Raw genomic sequence first — 10,061 nt, 5'->3', positions numbered from 1 at the left:
TCTCTACTCCCTCAGGGCTGCGGCGGCCCTTCTCACCCGTCTGAGCCACCTCCCCCTCCAGAAGCCACGCCACGGGCCGCCTCCCGCCACAACCCCCAGGCAGCAACTGCTCGGCGGAGTCCCGCAGCCCAGCCCGCTGCGGGCACTGGGAAAAACAGCATTACATAACCCGCAGGAGAGCCTCAGTTTCCCGGCGGCGGGAATCAGCAGAAATGGCGACAGCTGTAATGGCGTCTGCCCGCTGCTGGGCGGAGCCGGGAGCGGAAAAGCCGCCACCACCATGCGGTGGCAATGAGATTTACCCCCCTCTGCCCTGAAAGAAGGCATCAGTGGCCCTCTCCCGGGAGCCCCAGTGGGGCCGGCCGAACGGAACGGCTCCGCCGTCGCAATCGCCCTCGAAGAAAGTGGGCACCACCGCGGCGCCTCCCACACTCGCCTCCATAGAGACCGCAGCCCAGAGCGCCCTCCCTACTCTCCCCCAGCCATAACTTTCCACAACTACGTCCAGACATAGTTACCAGGGTGGACTCACGAAGGCGACGGCCGCTCCCCAGCCTAACGCGTACAAACGGTAGCGCTGTCAGCCTCCACCACGCCACCCATGCTGCCATACCCACACCAGCGGCCCGCCCTTCCCCCAGCACGGGCAACGTTCCTCCAGCACTAAGGCTACCCCAAGTCGCTCCACAGTACCTAAGAAAGTAGCACCCTGACCTCTATCCACTCCACGCAGCGGTGCCAGCCCACTACCCGATTTTACCACGGCCACAGAAAAGTTCGGTCCTGTGGCTGTTCCCGCAGGAGCTCCCAGCAGTAAGGGCCGAACAGACCCACCATATCACCCAGCAACACCAAAGAGAGCGCGATATCAGCTCCCCTAGCCCCATCATAGCATGGCATGACCCAGATCCCCCTTTAGCCCCCTTCAGAACGCCCCTTTCTTCACCTCCGCCAGCTGCGTCTCCCCACAGCCACATAGGCCCTACTTACCTATACCCGTTGCTGGCCCCACAGCACATATGAGAGAAAGGAAAACACACCATTCCCCCCTTCCTCATCCCCAACGCAGGCACAACCACCATTCAGCCATTAGTCCATCCGTCTCCCCTCCGCGCGGGCCCGCCACGGCCCTGTTGGTCGAAAAAGATGCCTATCAAAGCAGGGAGCAGATGCCCCTTTAATCCACCCTCCATGCGAGCCATGACAAATGACAAGCCAAGCAAGAGAGCAGCGCTACATAATACATCTCACACCACCGTGACCCATTCAGATATTTATTTGTTTATTTACCTGTTAAGTAGGGACTGTGAGGAGAACAGCAGCGAAAAATGGAAACAAGAACGATCTCAATTGTGAGACGAGAAAATGAGAAAATGGCGCCTCCAAAAACTCCGCCTTCTACTCATCACCTACCGCCAACAAGGCAGAGCCCTCGCGAGACTTAAAGGCGCGCGTTGTCCTACACCTCTGATTGGTTCCTGGAACGCTTTTTTTTTTTTTTTTTTTTTTTTTTTTTTTTTTTTTTTTTTTTTTTTGGAGGGGGGGAAGCGCGTGGCTTACCTGGGGAGAGCCTCTCTGTTTGAGGTGGGTGGCTTTGTTAGTGTCTGTAGGATGGTGTTCGACCTAGCCACTCCCGAGGATTCGTTACGCAGTGGCTGCGCTACGTGAGGGGTGGCTACTTGCGCCCCTAGCATCCTCGATGGAAACCGCATCGGGAAAGGCAGAATACGCAGCCTCCTACCCGACAAGAGACTCTTAGGCCTATGGATGAGTAAAAAGATGTGTTACTTCACCTAGGAAAAGGAGAAATTTAAGGAGACTTGTTGTTGTTTTTAATTCCCCTGCAGGTTTTAATGGCAGAAGGCAAGTCTTGTGTACTTACAGTTTTGTTTTGTTTTCTTTGTGATGTAGTTCTGTGGAGAAATTGTTTGCTGAAGTTTTTATTTTATTTTATTTTATTTTTGGCCCTTCATCTTAAGGGTGGTAAACAGGTTTCAAGCACAGTTATACAACTTAAGTGTTCACAGTCACTTCAAAAGCTAATAATGGGCCAGAGTTCATTAACCACTGATGTTCCTGAGACAATGGCAGTCAAAATTTTGTAGTACTGCTGTCAGTCTGGGTTTGGTTTCCAGATAACACTGATATTTCAGACTAGCATTCTCTTGTCAGTCCTAAAGCTTTCATCCAGTTACAGTGTAAAAATCACTTCTGTGCTATAAATGCTCGCATCTTGTTTGTATTGTAAATAACACCTCACACTATTCATAGCAGTGCTAATGAGATAGGACAATAAGTTATAAAGTCAATTTCTAAAGTAGACTTACTGCTAGCAGACCTACAGGAACAAAAAAAAAAATCAAGAGGAGAAATATTTTTTGTCCTCTCTCTTTCCAAACACAGCAAAATTATTTTCCTTCAATGCTTCCAATTAAATCAAAAGAAAAGATAAGCTACCAATAAGGGCTGCTTGTAGAAGTATAAGTACTTTCTTGATACTCCATGATGAGAAAGCTACGTAGGCTGTTTATGCTGATCAGAGTTTACTTATTTAAATGTTTGAAATGCATGTTTATTTTTAACATTCCAGTTCTATGAATTGCTTCTACATCATCACACTTAAAATGACTGATTTGATGTCAAATTTCTATATAACACTAATGAGAGACATGTCACAGCTTGAGCAAATGTCAGAAGAGTAAGTATGTCTTTTTGGATTTTTTTTTTCCTTTTAACTTTTTTTCCTTTTAACAGAAAATGTCTGCATCTAACATTGCAGCGAGAGTAGAAACTTGGTTTTCATCCACATGACATGTTAAAGTTCCTTTGACATAGCTGGAAGCATGTATTAATTGGATCCAGGAAGAAAATAGCAGTAGTAACTTAAGTAAAACTTAGATTAAAAGACAGGTATTCGAGCAATTATTTCTTACAGATCTAAGAGATTTGGAATATCCCATTTTACCTCTTTGGATCTTGGATGCTCCCAAAGGAGAATTGTCTGTCTTCTACTCGATACAGATTGATTATCTAGTTGATATTAGCCAACCAGCATATTTCTGGGGGCAGGGACAGGAGGAATTTAGGAATTTGTTTCTTATGGTGATCGTATTTAAACAAACATGTCTGACCTAAGAAATTCATGTATCACTTTCTTTCTGCAAAATCCTCTGTGTTCCTGACTGGTGATCTGGAGTAGCAGATTTTGTTAGGAAATGGTTAATAAAGAGAAGATTAGCTCATTCTTATACTTAAAAGGATTATTACTAACCTGATTTTTATAAGGTAATTAGTGGAGACTGTCAGCCTCTTCTCAGAGGAAAGCAATTAAAGAATTATTGTTTAGATGCAAAGTTACTTCTGACTATGCCAACGTGAAAATTTATATGCATAATTAGTGTGCAAGAACTCAAAATGAAATCTTACTCTAAATATTCAAGTGAGGGAAAAAAAACAGTGTATACTTAAATGGGATAAAAATCTATGTACTTAAAAAAATCAAAATATTTTAAAATCCTTTATTAACAGAAAGAGTGATCATAACATGGAGAATCTATTTTTATCTTGTTAATCATTACTAATAGTTTTGAACCCACAGCCAACCTTTCTAGTATTTACTAGTCTAATCACTTCACAGTGTAGTTGTATACTTGTGCTCCATATATGTTATGCATGTATACTTATGTTGTATACCTTTTTTTTCTAATTTCTGCTTGTAGAATGTTTTTAAAAGCCAATTAAAATTTAAATGAAAACTTTTTGAGGGAATCTCTTTAGTCACTTTCAAAGGAAAATATACATCTTATGATGTGTATAGAGTATCAGAAATTGATTGCCCTCTCTCTCTCCCCCCTCCCCCTTCATTTTTTTGAAAAAAAAGTTTTTCTGCATGTTCAGATGGGACAGATCTCGAAGGGAAGAGCTCTGAAGCAGACGCTAGTGCCGGAGCACCTTGTCTAGAGGCAAACAACTGCGGCCAACGAACAAGAAAGCATAGACAGTGAGAGGCAGCCCCAGCGCCGACCCCCCCGCCCCCGTGCGGGCAGTGCTGAGCTCCGGGCCACAAGGATCATCAGGGGCCTGGAACATCTGCCCTATGAGGAGAGGCTGAGGGAGCTGGGCCTGTTCAGCCTGGAGAAGAGAAGGCTGAGAGGGGATCTGATCAGTGTCTATAAGTACCTCAAGGGAGGCAGTGAGGAGGATGGTGCTGGTCTCTTTTCACTGGTGGCCACCGACAGAACTAGAGGAAATGGCCGGAAACTGAAGCATCAAAAGTTCCACAGGAACTTAAGGAAAAATTTTTTAACAGTGAGGGTGACGGAGCACTGGAACAGGCTGCCCAGAGAGGTTGTGGAGTCTCCTTCTCTGGAGATCTTCAAAACCCGCTTGGATGCAGTCCTGTGCCACGTGCTCTAGGTGACCCTGCGTGTGCAGGGGGGTTAGACTAGATGACCTCTAAAGGTTCCTTCCAACCTTAAGCATTCTATGATTCTATGACTGTGCTTCAGTTGGTGGCCATTGCCTCTTTGTCCTGTCACTGGGCACTATTGAAAATAGCCTGGCACCATCCTTTTGATACCTTCACTTCAGAAACTTATACACATTGATAAGAAGCCCCTTTTTTGGGCTCTTATTTTCTGAGAGGCTCTTGGTGATCATAATCATTTAGAACAATAACAACATAGGCTGTTTTTTTTGTTTTTGTGAAACCTGTGTTGCTGGATCTTTGATTAATATTTCAGAGGAAAAAAAAAAAAAAACTTAAGGGACTGATCAAGGTTCATCTCATGTAATCTCTTTAACAGGAAGTTAGTATTCCACTTCTTCCTGGAAGGCTACTGCTGTGTATGTTTTCAAGTACAAGCAGCCTAAATCTCAATACTGTCTAGCTGTTTACTGCTTGACTTTGCACTGTAATATTTCAATGTATTTTTCTGGCATATAATTATTTCATGTTTGTATTTAAGCTTACAGAATCAAGTAGTATTACATAGTTTTGTAATTTTCAGACAAGAAAGAAAGGAAGGAAGCAATTTTGAGAACATGTGCCCAGTTAAGGGCATCATGTCAAACAGTAAATGCCATATGTGATTGTGTGTACCAAATTCAAGTCCTCATTTCATGCTTAATTCACTTTATTAGCTCTCAGAACCAAGAACTCTATTACTAGTCTTAACAGTTTTGCTCTGTGTGTATGCCTATTGCTTCTATGTGCTAGGCATGTCTCAGTCTTTCAAATAATCATAAGTTTTTATTATGGGCCAAATTCAGGGAACAAGCTGCATCTTTCACAGATTCTGGAAATGATCAAAACAAAGATATGTCCGTGCATCTGCTAGGGAGTGCAACAGTTCCTGTGTAAGCTGCTGAAGCCAATTGCAGTGGCAGCCGAGTTGCGTGTAGCCCTCCTACCAGAAAGCAGTTCCTGCTCTTCCCTTCTTCATGTTATTTCACACATCCACTTTTTTTGCTCACATTTTTTTTTTCACCTGTCAAGTAGACTTCCACATCTGTAGTATTTCTGTCTTTTCAAAATCAGAAGCTGTGTTCTTCAGGAACGTTTTCACATTAATGGAAAAAGAATTGCATTTTTTCATTACTGGTCACAATGGAAATTTCTACCTAATTCACTTCTAGAGCATGAAACCTACAATGTTGTGACATGAAGTCTTGGATATTATTTATATAAATGGTGAAAGTTTGTTCTTGTTGCCTTTTTCAGCTGTTACAGAAGCCAAAAGCAATAAATTGGTTTTTGCTCTGACAGTTATCTTCATCAGAAGATCTCGTTTAAAACTCCTGTCACTAAGGCAAGGTAGTAGAAGGAAGAAAATTCTGTGAGCAACTTAGCTGTGCCCTGCTTCCATTAAGGGTATTCACACTCAGAATATAGAGCAAGGCAGGGGCTAGAGCAAAGAATGTGGAAGGATTCCAAATAAACAAAGATGTTGAGAACAGTTTGAGGAGTCATCTAATCCTACTAGATACGAATTTGGCCACAGCTATTCCTGTGTTTCTAATCCAGCAGCTTCTTTCTTGTTGAATGAAGACAGCATTTTAAGGAAGCAACAGCTAGTTGTAATAATGTCATCTTAAAATACTAGTTAGAAATATTAAAGGATAAAGGATTTCCTAAAGAGTGTTCAAGTGTGAAAGTGTTATTGTGAATCGATACTTCTGTGAAAAATTCTCTTTTCTCTGCAGGGAGAGAAGAGTGACTTGCTGTGAAGTATAAATATATGAAATGCTAAATTCAAATCAAGGAATACAGGCCCAATTGTAATAGTTTCCCTATTTCTCTGTTAGTTAGGAGTATGCTTTCCTTCGACTTACTAATATCCTAATTCCTGTAAGTTGCATATGTGAAGACCCAACTGGTTCTATTAGGCAGGCTCCTTGAGCCATAGAAAATAGACAACCAGGCTGAATTTTACAACTGTGAATAGTAACTAGAGGGGGGAAAAGGATTCTGCTCAATGATGAGTTTTCCCCTAATGCTTTTTAAATGGTACATTTATCTGTTCTTCATTTTTCTAAGTATGTTCTCCAGCTGTGCAGTTATAATTCAGCAGTATCATGTACTGTCACTTCTACATTAATAAATACCTAGGATCTGCTGAGTAATTATCAAATAACCTCATAATCAAAGGCAGCCAAGAATTCTAATTAATTTTTCGGGTTGTTTATTCTACTTAAAAAGAGATTTTACCAACCATCCTAATGAGTTCTCAGAATACATTTGTAAACAAAATAAACTAATATACAAAAAATACATATTAACTGATCTTACACTACTAGGGCAAGTACTTTTTTAATGAATCTTTGTTTTATAAACAAAAAATATAAGAAGCCTGTATAGGGTAAGACCAACAGTCCACATAGTTCAGCATTATGTCCCTGAAAATGGCTACAGTGGGTGTCTTGAGTAGCATAGGAATATATAATACTATTTCCCTGATATATTCTTTCAGCAGTTTCTGGTTCAAAAGCTCCCTATGCTAGAGATAGTGCCTTTGTACTCAATAGTCCCCAAAATAAATTAAGGAAAAGCAAAAATAGGTCTAGACTTGCATGAGAAGGTTTTGTCAATATAAAATGTTGGCTAAAAATGTGATGATTAGAAACCATCTTTTATTCAGGGATTGCTAAAGTTGTATTTGCAGAACATCTATTTTGTCACTTTATGCTGCAACTCTAGTAGAGGAGCTATCTTTCTAATGCAACATAGACTTTATTCAGGATGCTCTCTGGTTTAAAAGAGATAATATGTTCACAATCATTAATAGAAGTGCAGTTAATGCCATAATTTATTCATGTTCCCATGTATAAATTTTTTCTTAAGTCTTGGAAAAAAAAGCACATACAAAAATAAGCTAATCTGTCCAAGCAGTAAAACCACCTAATTTAACCCACTAACTGAATGCTTATAACTAATATTAATTATAATAATATGAATAATACTTGTTTAGATACAGAATTCATAGCAATACTAAATAAAATAATGATGGTATTACGTTGAAAGATCTTTTTGAGAACTGATAAATTCAATGATGGTGGAGAATACCATTTTATAAAAAATCTTTGTTAGATTAAAAAAAAAACCAAACACAGAAATAGTTATATTACTAAAAACAGTACCTCAATGCAGACAACCTTGCCAAGAACTTAATCTTGTCTTCCAGTTTCTCACTTTCTTCTTGTGTACACTGCTAATACTTTTTTTTCTGCTATACTTTGCAGGTTTTGTTTACTTAAACTGTAAGACCATTCGGATTTTTAACACTTTATTATTATTATTATTATGTGTAGCTACAGTGTCTAAGATCATTGGTTCTGCAATGTGCTCCTCCGGAGCTACAGCATTACTGAATTTGCTGTTAGACTGAACAGGACTATATATGACACTCTATTTGTCACTCCTTTCCTGATTTCACTGGAATAGGTCAGAGCTGTGTCCTAGCTGTTCTAGGTTTGGAGAAGTCATATTCTTTCTAAGATTGGATTACCTAGCTCAATTTTATCTAAACCTTCACTGAGTCCTGCATTTGTACAGGGATTACTAGCACATGCAATAGGCAGACCATAACTCATGACTCTTTTTCAAGATACTAATCCTTTTAAAACTGTTTCGTTCTGTCCATATTAGTATATATAATATGTTTATTAAAATAATGTCTTTGTGGAAAAAAAAGGGAAAGAAAAAAGTGTTACCTAACACCCCCACACACACACAACTGTCCCAACCAGGTTAGTGTGAGGTCTATAAATATAGTATAAATAATTATAATAAAAATAATTGCTGAAATCCAGTAAATATTACAGAGTAAATGTATCCATGTTGGCCTTGCTGTTATGGCATCTAAATAATACATTCAAATCAGTATTTAGACAAGCAGCAGATATTTACTATTTACATTGAATTATTGCAGTTAATAATGTTAATACAGTTTTCAGGAAGAGGCAGGTTTCTCTAACCATGTTTTAAAGCAGAGCATTTCATCAATGAGAATGCTGTTAGCTGTATTAAAGTGTTACAAGTAATGCTGCTGTCATTAAAAAACTAAGCCAGCATTTCCAGCTCTTACATTTTCTCTGTACAGATCCTATTTATGCTGCAACAAAAGCAGTTTTTCAGATTTGTATGTCCTTGTGTGTGCAATGCAGAAGTAGAGCAGTTCTTTCTGAATCAAGCCTCTAATTTAGTTTTGGTACAGCATAAAATATCTTGAGCGTCACAACACTTGCACTTAATACATTTCATCAGAATGCCAGAAAAAGACATGTAAAAATAATTAAATTTATTAGAAAACTCTTTATAATCTGGCACTGTGAGTATTGTTGTTTGTTTTTGTTTTGAAATGACCAAAAATACTTTCTTCAAGCATGTTTACATTTCTTCCTAGTTATTTATGGATTTAACTTTAAAAATGTTCTTATTTCAATAAAGGAACTTTGAAGCATTGCACAGAACCAACTTCTGCTCAAGGGTAGTTTTTCCTCATATCATTCTTTTAAATGCAGCTGCTGCAATTAATAAAAACAGTCCTTAAAGAAGAAGTCTAGAACATATAGGTAATTGTTTCAATCCATATACTCTGACTTGCTATAATTGGTGAAGCTAAAAGTATACCCTTTTTTTCTTTTTTTTTCCTTGCTACATAATGTTATCTATTTTCACGTGAAAAGTACTAAAAACATTTTCTTGATTTAAATAAGATCTGTCCATTTCAGCTTGTCAATTTCCTGTTGCAAAAAAAAAAAAGCTTCCTAAAATAAATTTCGCAGCAGCTGAGGCAACCACAGAGTGAGTAGTCAGAAGAGAACAGTCACCAGATTCTCTTGCTATAGGAAATAGAGGAAATGTTCTTTTCTACTCCTGAAGATGGGGATTTATTAGACCTCTTAGCAAATAATTTGTTTTTACAATGCATTACCAGAAATTTGTGAAATTAGTTATGTCCCTAGTTATGTTGTTGTTGGTGGTGGGTTTTTTTTTGTTTTTTAAATGTCCTTAGTCTACTTTGAAAAATTTTGAAGTGGACCTTTGTTATAGTTACAAAATTGTATGAAAGAGCATTGCCCTATTAAAATGAGGGTTACAGGTGGAATGTAGCAAGGCTAATATGAAAGGTAATGGAAAAATCCACTACTTGTGTTCACTACTTAAATGACATGGTTGGGCAAATGGATCTCTGATTCCTAGAAGTGTGCTTCTACAATAGTCTAGCATCAGAGATGAGTTTGCTCTGCAAATTGTCTCGGCGAACCATGTAGTTCATCTTTTTATTGTGTAAAATGTAAAAAATTGCTCCTAACCAATCCACTTCAACTTTCATTCTGAAAATTATTTATCATCCCTTTCAGTCTAGAGTACTTCTAATATGTTTTCCTGAAATTAACTAAAAGGAGATGGTATTTGTATCAATAAGCAGATTATGCTTATGTGAGATAAATCTTACTGTGGTAGCAACAAAGAGACTACATTATTACTGAAGAGTTCTTAACAAACTGATTAATGCTTTTACAATAATTAGTCCATATTTCATATGTAATAGTGCTCT

This window comes from Tinamus guttatus, unplaced genomic scaffold, assembly GCF_059628265.1.
Source record: "Tinamus guttatus ecotype Peru unplaced genomic scaffold, ASM5962826v1 Tinamus_guttatus_pri_ptg000815l, whole genome shotgun sequence".
Lineage (NCBI taxonomy): Eukaryota > Metazoa > Chordata > Aves > Tinamiformes > Tinamidae > Tinamus > Tinamus guttatus.
The sequence above is the reverse complement of the archived record's forward strand: the minus strand, read 5'-3'. Positions refer to the sequence as shown.